Raw genomic sequence first — 13,927 nt, forward strand, 5'->3', positions numbered from 1 at the left:
TCTCTTTAACTAATGAAGAGCCACAGACCGTAAGATTGTCTGTCTGACACTCTAAGATGAGTCCTCACTTGTTGGCACGGCTTTTAAACTGTGCCTGAATGTCTTCAGAGAAAGCTGCAGTGTCTCAGCTATTAACGTCTCAGTAAAGCCTGTATGATTTCCTTCTTTGAACTTCTGAGTGGGAGAGGGTTTTTTTCTGAGCTGAAGACACTTTCTGATTGACAATTTTGGTTTCAAGGCCCTTAAAGAGGGAGAGACGGAGAGAGAAGGAGAGGAAGACTCTCTTTCATACTGGCAGCATGTCAAACTTATCTTTACCTCTGTGACAGGCCGAGTCTGGTTAGGGATTAGGACTCTGGCGCACAGCCAAATACATGGAGTGGGCTGATCACGGTGATTGACAGCTGTCTCCAAGAGAACTCAGACACCACCATCTGAGACTTCAGCGCAGACTGACCACTCACAAACTTATTAATATCTGTCATAACGCCCTTTCCTGCCCTACAATGGCATCATTCAGTGCCCAACTTACAAACCCAGTACTGTGAGAGTACTGTAGAGCTCTGTGTTATGTCATGACAGGATTTATTAGGGGGTTTATTTAACACACTTAGCCAGAGGAAAGCGAAATCTCAATTTAGATCTTTTTATATTGTTGGCCAGCTCTGGATATATAAGTATGTCCAACTTTATCTGCATAAACACAGTATACTCACATATGTATACTGTAAACTATATAGTAAATCTCAACTGCTTGATTGCTTATATCATTGCAAAATGTAAACTACATTATTGCCCAGCTGCTGAATGCGATTATAAGGCATGACGATATAAAAATGTTATAAACATTCATTCAACTTTGTGATTTTGTATAAAGCTGCTTTGAAACAATGTGTATTTTGAAAAGCGCTATACAAATAAATGTAGTTTGTCCTAGTCTGCAATTAGTTTAAATGGAGAACAAATGGAGACTCTGTTTATTCCTGCTTCTGAGTGTGAAAAGGGCTCAGTGATCTCACAGGCGTCTCCTCTAGATCTTAACAATGTTCTGTTACTGTGCTAAACTGCTAAGATATGGAGGTCTATCAAAGGTGGGATATTTCAGTAAGAAATACCTAAAAGGGTAGGAAGAAATGTTTTTTTTTTTTGAGGAAATAATATAGAAAAATCTATTTCAGTCATTCTACTTTAAGATTTGACTTGTAACGCTTTGTTATATGGCATCTCGTAGTAATTATTTGTGGGATTTATAAGCAATTTTGGAGTGAAAATTGTTTTAACCCTTTAACTGGCACTCAAATATTATATTATTCAAAAGCTTAAAATCTCAAAATACATCCTATGAAAACTATTTTGATATTGGACATTGTGTTACCATGGAAATGGTACTTTAAATCTTTTGGCAGTCTCGTTCCCCTTAGCAGATGGGGTCAAATGTCATATTACAAAATGTATTACAGTTTTTTAGAATACAAACTTAAAAAAAGTTTTAAAAAAATAAATACTGTCACTTGGTGGTTGTTTGTGGTAAAAAACGCCTTAAATAAAATCTCACAGGAACATCAATTTTTTTTAAATATCAAATTCAAATTTAGAACATAACCTAATCAGACATAAGGCTTTAATTTTATAGAACAATTGTGAACAGTTATGAACAATATTTTATATACAATAAAAAAACAGTACAGTGCATTTTCTTTACAGTAAGTTTACACTCCTCTTACTTTTGAAATAAAACTTCTACAATAATTTGGTGATTATCTTCTTTAAAAAGAGTCCAACCTTAGTACATGAAAGTGTACTATGCAAACAAAAATTATTAGAATTCATGAACTCTTTTGAATACAGGCTATAAACAAAAATGGGGTGTGACAATTAAAGGGTTAAAGTAAATCCTACACCATTTTTTTTGTGTACATGTCAACAACTCTGTCAATCATGTCTGATATAGAAAATGATTTTGCGTTTTTTTTTTTTTTTTTAAACACACCAGATACATTTTATTACATGGAAAGTCATAGTTCTTAACAGTAGAGGCTTAAACCAAAAAAAAGGATATAAAAGAGGAGATAAAGGTATAATGCACAGCTGGATGTGTATAACATCACACATGTGGTATGTTGTGATGTGATGAGTTAATGTGTGTGATCTAATGTGCGAGACATAATATGTCTTCAGTGTCTGTGTTTCAGTGTGTGTGTGTGCGATTGTGGGCAGCTTGTGTACATTTACCACCAGAAGAGATCAAACATATTGCTCAGCGCCCCAGCAGCTGCCAGAGACTGCCTTTTATCTCGCTCTCTCCCTCTCTCTTCCATACTTTCTGAATTAACCGACTCTGGTTCACTTACCATGAGCCCATGTCTCCACCCATATCTGTCTTTCTCTCCTTATTCTTTTCTTCACTATCAATCTTTCTTCCCTTTCCTCGGTCTCTCATCCCTGTTTCTCTGCCTCGATCCTTCATAACCCCCCAACACACTTTCATCCTACATCACAATTTATCTCTCCCCACTGTCTCCCCTCTCACTCCCTCCCTTAATCTCTCTCTCTCTCGCTTTTAATCTCTCCTCGTCCCATCCCTCTTCTCTCTCTCTCTCTGGTGTTAATGTGGGGGTGATTGAGGAGTGCTGGATGTGTGCTGTGACAGGGCTCATCTCTTGCAGTGATGCATGGTCCGCCTGCTCCTCCCTGTAGCCCCATTACACCCTGATTAATCGGCCCTGTTTAACTCAATAATTCATCCCTTAAAAAACAAAACCTCCTCTGGGAGCGATGCTGGGAAGAGGGGGCTGAGCAGAAAACAGGCAACAAAAAAACAGCAGAGCGAGAGATATGGGCGGAAGAAAACGAGGGAGGCAAAAGGAATGTGTCCTTGTTCTTTGATGTGATGAACTAGACCAAAATGAGGCGTGTTGTGATGTCACAGAGGTGATAATGGAACCATGAAATTGATATGCTGACAGTGTGAGTCAGACGTGATTTGTCACGCTCCGTATCCCATAGAATCGCCTGTTCCCGAATTTATGCAGCTGATGGTACAGTCAGTGTCAAGTTTGTGCGCTCCTGCAGTTTGTTCTGTACAGTTTCTGTTCTTTAAGGCGATGGTTCACCCAAAAATGAAACTTCTGCAATCATTTACTCACTCTTATGTTGTTCCAAATCTGTATCGTTTTTTTTGTCTGAGTAGAGCACAAAAGACAATGTTAGGATTATTAACTGTTTTTTTTTTTTTCCCCAGTTTGAGTTAATGGAGACCACAGCAGTCAAGCTTTAAAAATGCCATAAAAACAGCATAAATTTATTTCATACAATTCTCTGTTATTTCAAGTATCCTGAAGACATAGCTTTGTGTGAGAAAAAAAATTAATATCTGAGTCATTATTTACTGAAAATCTTTAACTCTGTTTTAGCTCTCAGGCTGTCAGTATTTTATTTAAAAAGTTTTTTTTTTCTTTTAAAACATACTTTTTTTTCAGCAGTGCATCATATGTTGAATTAAAGACATTTGCACAAAAATAAATATTCATAAAAGAATTTTGAGAAATGTATTATGGTTTCTACAAAAATATTAAACTTAATTGAACTTGGATTATTCAGAAAGGTCTGCCCAGAATGGCTGCTGAAAATTCAGCTTGGTTGTGACAGAATAAATAAGGGTATATGTAATATATATTATGCAATAATATTTCAGAACATTACTGTTTTACTTTATTTCAAATAAATGCCATCTTGGTGAGCATACGAGACAAAAAAAAAAACCTTCTAACCAACCCTAATTTTTTAAACAGTACTTCTTTCTGTTTCTCATACAATGCTTTCATATTATTTGAAGACTTGGCATATAGCATAATGTTATAAAGACAACTTATATGCTTTATGGAGAATGTAGAAGCAAAGTGAATATTCATCTAAACTTCCTTTTGTGTTTCTAGGAAGAAAGAAGGAAAGTCATGCAGGTTTGGAACAACGTAAGGGTGAGTAAGTGATGAGAGAATGTTCATTTTGTGTTATCTGTCCCTTTAAGGGAAATCTTTTGTTCTCAGGATTGTTTAACAGTTTGCAGTAAAATATAACTAACCTTGTTCTCCCAGCTCTCCATGTTTATCTCTCCCAACCTCTCACTAACATTCTTGTCTCCACTGCTCAGTGCTGATAACCTTTCCCCAATAGGGCTCTAACGTAAAACCTTAACGTAAAAGCGATTATTTGAGGTCATGAGTTGACGGCGGAAAGGAAAAGAGCCCAGTGCCGATCACCCAATCCAGCCGAGGGAAGGTAAACACGGGGAGGTTACACATAAAAGACCTCACAGAGTTTTGTTATGGCTCATATACATCAGGCTGACTTGTTTGACAACTGCACTGGCTACCAGCAACATTATGGCATGTCCAACTCTGTCTACGATAGGGAAACTAAAAGTGTTAGTGCTTTGATGACAGGACTGAATTTCAAAAATGCTGGTTTACTCATAGTATTTATCAGACATAGGTGTTGATCTGGGAGGAATTGTTCAAAGGGGAATTTAATTGTCTCATATTGATCGTATGTCTGAATCTTTTAAATCAACATTAAAAAGAATTTTATATCAGACTAAAAATAATTTAATATCAGATGCTTGTAGGACAAGGGAATATTGTTGCGCTCAGATGAAAGCTAGTTGTAAGTCCAGCTGAGTGAAAACCAGTAAAATGTAGAAGAGACTGTAGATGGTTCGCACTCTGAAAGACTAGACAAAGTCTTTAACAAAAAGAATCAATCATTTATTCAGATGCTTGTAAAATCAGCATTGACAGGGTCCTGAGGGAGTCGTGAAGGGGGTGTTCCATTTAAATGGCTGCTCATCAACAGCTTAATAGTGGACAAGTGCAACACTTTTAAAATGAATAAACAGAGTATAAATGAATCAGTGGATTGGTAAAAAAAAAAAAAAAAAATTAGTATGTTTTTGAAAGAAGTGTAAATGAAAATGAACAGTTCTAGTGTTCAATCATGTCTACAAGAAACCTGCAATTTTAAATTGCAGTGTTTCCACTCTGAGCTGCAAGGGTGAAACTTCCACCACTTTGAGTCTGAGTGTTTATAAACACACAAGACAATGACAGTAAATGTGTATTTGGACTGTCTGAGAAAGCAGTGATGGTATCAGTTGTACTCCCTCTGTATGCCAGCTGATAACAGCCAGACTCTGGCTCCTTCCTCTCACAGATAAACATGGCCTCCATACCAAACTGTTAGTGCCTGTGAGTGATATGCCATGTGTGTGTTTGTTGTGCGAGTGTGCACATGTGAAGTGTGAGGTGCATTGCGCAGATTATCTCACAGATGAACATTGCACAGATATACACCGCTATTGCTCCATTTGCTGAAAGAAACCGTCTATCTCTGCTGGAAACAACAGATCAGTGTTAAGTGTGAGTATTCTTTGGTCTCATATAGAAGCCCAAGGGGGGAAAAAAATCACACAGACACAAAACACTGTAGTTGGAGCTGCGGCCTAGCGATTAGTAAACACTGAGCCATGGTGTTCATGTAAGAAACGAGTTCAGAACGAGCCTGTGTCACCTCCTTAACTCATTCCCCTCCATTATTTCTCTATTTCTGTTATCAACAAAATGAGAAAAAGACATTGAGAATGTTTAGAATTGCACACTAGATTACTGTTTACTGAGTATGTGTAAAAGTTTACTTTAAATAACATTTTTCTTTGATGGTGTACCAACTACTTTTTTGAATTGCTCACACTATTTCTGCCATATTCCCTAGTATGCTGTTCTGAATTCAGAATTTAATTAGTGGTGTCCAGTTATCATTCGGAAAATAAACCATGTAAAAAACTGACTTATAATTTGGCAGTCTACACAAATAATGAGTCAAAAAAAGAAATCACAGCCAATACTTCTGGTTCATCCATCCCTTTACTAAGTAAGTGCATGGGACTTATTACTCTAAAATTATTAATCTGTTGCATACTGCACATTTTGGCATATCTAGTACATAATGCACATACCACACACACAGTATCCACACAATATACTGCAGAAATAGCAAACCCACTATGATAGTATGCCATTCTGATAATATTCACACCAAGGTTGTATGAAACGCATTCAGGCACGTGATAATGTTCAGGGCTGCAGATTTGTCCCCCTCTCTTTTTCTATCTATCTCTTCTTGTCACAGTGAGTGGAGCTGTCATGGCATATATCAAGAGTGCTACATGGCCTGGGGAAACAGAGGGCAATTATGCTAATAAATAATAATAGGATTGGCTACATGACATCATGAGTGATGGGGCCTCTCAGAACTCATTTACATGACTTTGTGTAGCAATCATCGGCCCCACTAATGTAACGCTAAGCAAATGAGCCCTTTCTGAATATTGTGCAATTTATGGCAAGTCGACTGGCACGGAGAGCGAGTCTATAAATCATGTTGAAACACATGCCCCCAATGACAGCTAAATCAACATAGAGTAATTGCTTTGAAATGTGCTGGAACAGTGCTGGCTGGACAGAAAGAGAGAGAGGGAGAGGAAGGAGGGCGGGAGGAAGGGAGGGAGTGAAAAATAGAGGGAAGCAGGCTTTGAGTGAGAGTGTTGTGCTTCTGACCTCCCTGTGACACCTCAGACACATTGGACAAGTTTTGTGGGCACAGGCTGCTTTTTTTTCCCAATAAAATTGCATGACAAAATGCTACTCCACAGTTTTTAATGTAAAGTTGTATTGCATGCAGTCTTACAGCTAATCAAATTGAAATGATAATCAAGCACACTATTTTAAAGTGTCTACCCTTTCAAACGAAGCTCTTGGAAAGTCTCATGTATTCTAGTGAATCAGTTTTTTTTTATTATTAATATTATTTTTAATTATTATTTAATGTTAAATAAATAATAATTATTATTATATTACTATTATAACATATGCACACACACATATACTCACACATACACACACACACACACACATATATACATACATACATACATACATACACACACACACACACACACACACACACACACACACACACACACACATATATGTTTAATATTGAAATTTATTGTATTCTAAATATTTAATTGTTTACCTGCCTGTGTTTGGCTCTCTCTGTATTTAACCACTACATGACTACATGTGCAAATTGGTGGGCGGAGTTAAACAAGCAGTGACGTAGAAGCAGGTGTTAATCTTCTTCTGTGGAGGCGGGGTTTAGCCGCACTATTATGTCATAAAGTGGCACATTCTACAATCTGTCTTTTTTGGCAGATTGGCCTCCATATAAGCTGTTTTTAGACTAACAAAAAATATTTGAGTTCTAAAACTTACAGGATGTTTTTATAGTACTATGACCTATTAAATGACAACAGATTAAGGGAATTTAGACTACTCAGTTCATGACCACTTGAACCCTTTAAATGTAGTTTATCTACTTTTTGTTCACAGTTTATACTATTTTGAAGTGTAGCTTGACTGTAATTTAAGTAAGTTTCAAAGTATCTTTTCATTATCAAATGCACAATGGTGCATTTTTACTAAGGTTCTCACACAGAGGTATAGAATGAATGGACAACATTGCCTGAAGTTCCTCACTCCGCCACCAGAGGGAGTGGCTGAGGCCCAGGCATTAGTGTTTGCCTATACAGTATGCCACAGTGAGTTAGCTGAGCTATATACAATGGCCATGCTGTATCACAGAAGGGGCTCACTGCTAACACTTCACTTCTACACCACACTTCAACATCACACACACACAGAGTGCAGATTTAGCATCAACCCACTGACTGATTGCTTTAGACACTGTCAACTACTGAATGACTGAGGGGGTGTGTGTGTGTATGTGTGTGCGTGGATCTGTCAGTGGGGCACCAAGAGTGTTTTTTAGAGTATGTGTGCAGTGATACGTAGCAAACACTGGCTTGTCCATCATCATCCATTACCCTGACAAGGAGAGAGATTAATGACCACGGGGTCAGCAAGGGGCACTGCACCCCACCACCACCTCACACACACACACACACACACACACACACACTCACACTCACACTGACATTGTCTTTGAAGCAAAGCAGGATGTGCTGCACCCCCCAAAAAATAAAAATAAATAAATAATATATACAGTATAAAATAAGTAAAGAGGGTTAGTGTGAAGGAAAAAAAAAAGAGAAAGACCTGGATTAATCGTCGTTTTCCCTGGGAAGTATTGTGGTTATTCTATTGCATTTCCATGTCCTTTCCATTTACTCATGGTAGCATATTGAGTTACGCAGCGCTGTCAGGACTTTCAGCAGTGTTAAGTCGGATTTTGAGCTTGAGGGCAGGTTTTCGTTCCAGCTCTGGACTTTCTCTGGCTTTCAAATCATTCCCTCTGTCTCTCTCTCCTCAGATCGCTCTGGACATAAACAGACCCCTACAGAAATGAATTTAAGTGGATTAATATACATCCTACAGTCAATTGACTGGTTATATGAACAGAAAATTTGCCTTTTTGTGACTGCAGGAGTTTTTAATGAAGCACTGTAAAGTTTGAAAGTATGTGTATGACGTTATCATGATGTTAGCAAAGCCAACACACAAATAAAATGTACAGCTTGAGGTCAGTTTGGGTAAAACATCTGCCAAGTGCACAGAGGTTTTGGAAAATCTTCCCTGCTTTCAAAAAATTGCTAGTTTGTGCTGGTCTGGTGCAGCTTGTGAACTAGCATAGCTTTTCCAGTTGTCCTGGTGTGCATTAGCATGCTAGCATCTTGTATCTAAAACAACAGTGACTGGTTTATAAATGCAGTTAAATAAAGCTTGATAAAACCTGTTGATATTTACATCCCTGGATCTTGGTCCAAAAGTTGCCCTCAAATCCCCCTTTAACATAAACCACCCTGACACAAGCGTGTGGTGGGGCGATACAAAAGCTCTGCTAGATCCATTAAACAAAACTTGGCAGCCACTTCAGTTATTAATATCTATGCTGCTTGATGATCTTTATTATATTTGCATAATGACGGAGACAGCTGATAAGCAACATATCACGGCTAATGCAGTGGGCCTTAATTAAAAACAGCTCGTTTAGATGAGTGTGTTCATTACTGGGACAGATGGCTTCTATTAGTTCTCTTGCCATCACTCTTTCCCACGCAATCACATACAGCAGCCATTTTCAAATGTCCTCCTCGGTGAGCCTGAAGGTCTCATGAAGATTGAAGAAAGGCATTCTCTACACTTAATGTTCATTGCTTCTTTTAGTGTTAGCACGTGTACTTTGTCTGTTAACACTGTGTAACTTACACTGTGATGTAAGTCGGGGCTAGGTCTCATTGCTAGGGATGTCCTTCCGAAAATGCACTTGCCAAAATTGCCTCAACCCATGACTCTGTAGGACAAATCACGTTCAGCGGCCCCGAGAGAGATATTACATCAGGTTAACTGGAAAGCAGTGTGAGTGTGTGTGTGTTACTGCGGAACATTATTATCCTCTGAGTGTTACGTAGTAATTGTGCCTCGTGCTGTTCAATCGAACTGTCGCTTTAGCTTAGCCCTCTGCTCCCTGGCCTGACAGGTTCATACACACACACACACACACATTCACTCAAGTTCCTGAAGGCTGACTAGACTTGACATAGGAGTCCTTGGAGCTTGGCAGTAGCGACTAGCCAATGCTGACTATGAGCTCTAATTATCCACTCTTCGTCCTCATCTTCCTCGTCATCGTTAGTGCCTGCTGGCCTTGTCAGAAGTAATCGGGCAGCCGTCACCTCTCCCCGCTGCCCACAGGGTTGTCAAGGCGACCATGGAAAGGTCAACAGCACGCAATTAAATCTCCCTGCGGTGGGCTGGAGAGAGAGGAGGATAAGACGCGGGCACTCAGCGCTGACTGTGACACCAGGGCCCTAATGCCTCACACTGCTCATCATAAGAACACACACCGGCCTGCAGGGGTATCTCTTTCCCTCTTTCCCTTCATTTATCTTTAGCCTCCTGTTTTCGCTTTATTTTCACCTTTTCACTTTTTCTCTTTCAGTGTGAGCTGCTTATGGACAGGATGGATGTGTTTGTTTGGCTTTCTCAGAGTTGAAAATGGAATATAGTCTAGATTACTACAAGATTAGACACAGTGTTCATATGTTCAAACTGTTTGCTTTTCTTTGTTTTGTTTGGATCTACTTTAACCAAGAGTTCTGAGATTATCTCTTTCTTTCACTTTCTCTTTTTTCTTAAGCTCTTTATTCAGGTCCTTCGTTTGTCTTCAGGGCTACTCTTTGTTAAAAAGATACAGTAGTTCTACCAAAAATAACAATTGTGTAATTATTTACTCCTGTTCATTTTGTTCCAATATTGTATGAGTTTGTATTCCTCATACTTTGTATCAGAGGGTTTTTTTATGTACAAAGACAATTTGCAGTGCTGTTAAGTTACAAAAAGTAACTAATAAAAGTAAAACTGGCACAACTTTCCAGTGAAAAAAGTCAACTATCTGAACATGTTGGTACATTTAAATCTGAGGGTTTTTTCTCATCACAAATGCTGATGGATTTCCTTTTTTTTTTTTTTTTTACTCAAAAAAGTAGCAACAAAAAGGACCATGGAAGTAGTCCATACAACTTTTGTGCTACATTTAGAGTAGTATTGTTATAATTATCTAAAACTAAAACTATTAACAATAATTTTCAGTAATTGATATATATCAATATATATCAATATATATATATATATGGCACTAAATTATTAAAACAAACTCAAACTTATATATATATATATATATATATATATATATATATATATATATATATATATATATATATATATATATATATATATGTATAAATATATATACTGTATATGTATAAATGCTAAATCATATAAATACTATACTAAAATAGCACGGATTCAGATACATCGTTTCATGTAGCAAATGTAAATTAAAACATGCAGAAACCATTGATTTGGCTTCAATAACATCAATCCTGGTGTTATAAAACTTGAGCAACATTTTTGAATCATGCATCTTTTTTTTTGTTTTTGTTTTTTTGCCTGACTGGCTTGGTATGTAAATGCTTCAAAAAGTTTTCCTTTTGTGTTCCATAATAAAATTAAAACCACACTGGCTTGAAATGACATGAAAGTGAGTTAATAGTGACAGAATATGAACTATTCATTTAACCTTATGTCATGTATTCATCTTACACCTCTTCCATTCCATCTTTACTGCATGTAACCGAACACACACAACTCTCTCTTTGATCAAAATCTCCCCTCTGACCTTCTTCTACACACACACTTTCTTGTGACCTTGTTGGCTCTCTCCCTCTCCTCCCCTTTCCAGTGTGTGTGTGTGTGTGTGTGTGCCAGTGACTGACTAATGTGCGTGCAGGCCCCCACCCTCAGCGTGTGTGTGAGTGTGTGTCAGTGGCCAGTCTGACTAATGTGTGTCCTGGCCCCCACCCTTCCCATCCATCAGGCCCTGCACATTGTTTTGACGTCTAGTTAATTCTCGCCTGATGATTTATCAAACTCTTATTACGGGCCGCTGAAAGCCTCATTTATTGTCTTGATGTATGGTAATGATAGGCCTACTGCAGCCCTCCTGAATCTTAACTAACTCCTCTACTTCTCTCGCTCTCTCTCTCTGCTTTTATCATCCCTCCCTCTCTCCCTCTCTCTCTCTCTGTTTCTTCTGTTCACATTAGGTCATTGCCAAGTGCTTTATCACTTTCTAAGTCATTGTTTCTACAGTAATCTCTCTAGTTTTAATATCCTTTTTCTCTCTCTCTGTTTTAGTTGAATTTCTCACCATAGGAAATTATGTGAGATTATTCTGTTCCACCTGTGACTGAAATGGCTTGTCTGTCTTTAGCCCATTACACCTAGTAAATGGCATAGATTTCTTCACACAGATTTCGCCACATCGCATTAGCTTTATGTTGGTCCATAAGGTTTATAGACCATTGATTTCCATTCTGCTTGATCGCCGCTGACAGTGGATCAGAGAACTGCTGGTGTGTGACTCCTCGGGAGCATCGGATATCAGCTACAATAAATCTACAATGACTTTGTTACTGACACATAACAAAACACTCTGTTTAATAATTCACCAAAGAGCAAGATCGGGGGCTATTAGCTATTTGCTGCAATGCAATAAAAGGCTTGTGAAAAATCAATACAGCCAGACTATTTCCTGGACAGTCTGACCACATTCCTAATGGATCTGCGATCATTATCGTTGTGCTCACGTCATTTTAATGTGGCTGTGCCTGGAATTTTCAAGTTTAAGGTTCTATTCTATGTCTTGGATGTCCTGCTTGTCAATAGCAGGCTTGTCAAAAGCATCATAAATTAGCATCATAAGTATGTCAGACTAAAATGAATAGTTCAGCCAACAATGAAAATGCTGTTGTAATTTACTCACTGTTCCAAATCCTTAAAAAAGTGAGTAAGCCACAGGTAATAGATAACAGCTGTGTTGATATTCTGACTGCGAGTGTGTGATATTGCTTCTGTACAGTTTTTGAACAGTTAATTCAAGTAGATAATCTTGAGTAATTTACATTTTACACACTATGTTAGCTGTTAATATGTCTGTTTGAACAAAATTCCGAATGAAGCCAAAGTGGAACATCCAGACATCCCAACCTACAAAAAGTCATTTCAGGGAGGTATCCCGAAGACCCCCCCCAAAAGGAAGGAAATACATCTCAGCTGTAGTCACCTTCTCAGTGAGACTTTGCCTATCTGAATGGGAGAACTTCCCTGCGCTTAGCCTCCCTAACATGTTGTGGTCCCTAAAAGATATAGCATAAAATATTATTTCTATAAGCTAAAGGCCTATGTAATTATTTGTTAATTACATTTAAATATGTAGATTACTTTTACTATTTATATAATCTGCTTATACAATTTATGTAAACTGCTTTTATTTATTTTCCATTGCAACTTTAAACAGGTCTAAAGAGTTTGTTGTTTTCATGTAGCCTTGGCAACTAGCCTGAATAATATGCAGATGAAATGAAACTTGTCAACTCACCTCAACATGCCTTTTGCAATCATTTAACCTGCCATGGGCAATGGTTGAGCAAGACTGTCATTATGTTTTACATCTATAAGACAGGGGTACACTTTCGTGTAGTCTGCCGTAAAATGTGTCTTATACTTTTTTTTTTTTTTTTGTGGCACTTTCCCTCTGCCATGTTGCTCCTGTTTCTAGATAGACATAACTGATTAATTTTGTTCGGGAGAAGAGATAAAAGCCCGCACACACTGATCAATCAACAATCAACAATTGATTGGTTGATTTGCAGAAACAGGCCAATCAGGATGCTCTCTGTCTGACATGTGCTTCGCAAACACGCACATTAGCATACACACGCAAGGTCTCTCGCTCCCTCTCCCTCTCCGCCGTGCGCGCACTACACGGTTTGAAACACAGTATCTGTTTCGCATGCGCGCTTTTGCTCGCTCAGTCTAGATTCCGGGAGATTTTAACTCATTTGCGGGTCTCAGGGAGCCGCTTTCAATATGCGGGAGACTCCCGGAACTTCCGGGAGACTTGGGATGTCTGAACATCTGAGCAACACTCAGACTTAGAATCACAAAGGGGTACTGTCCCTTTAAGATGAGATGATCAACATCATACAACATTTTTTTTAAGATACTACTATTGTACATTGAGAACAACTGAGTGACCATATAAAACAGAAATGGAGATAACCAAGGTCCTGTAGCATGACTATTCTTCTCTTTCACTCTATCCACTCGTTCTTCAGTCCCCAAGAGAGAGAGCCTCTGGGGGTATTTAAATACTTTATTGGGCTGTAACATTACCTTAATGTCTCTCAGCATTTCATCTGCCTACAGCCTAATGGGAAGTGATGGCAGCCATGTTCCTCTCCAACAACGACCTGAAACACATGTGGGTTCAGTTTCTCTTTTGCAGGTGT

This window comes from Carassius auratus, unplaced genomic scaffold (genome assembly GCF_003368295.1).
Source record: "Carassius auratus strain Wakin unplaced genomic scaffold, ASM336829v1 scaf_tig00214183_4049273_7079891, whole genome shotgun sequence".
Classification (NCBI taxonomy): domain Eukaryota; kingdom Metazoa; phylum Chordata; class Actinopteri; order Cypriniformes; family Cyprinidae; genus Carassius; species Carassius auratus.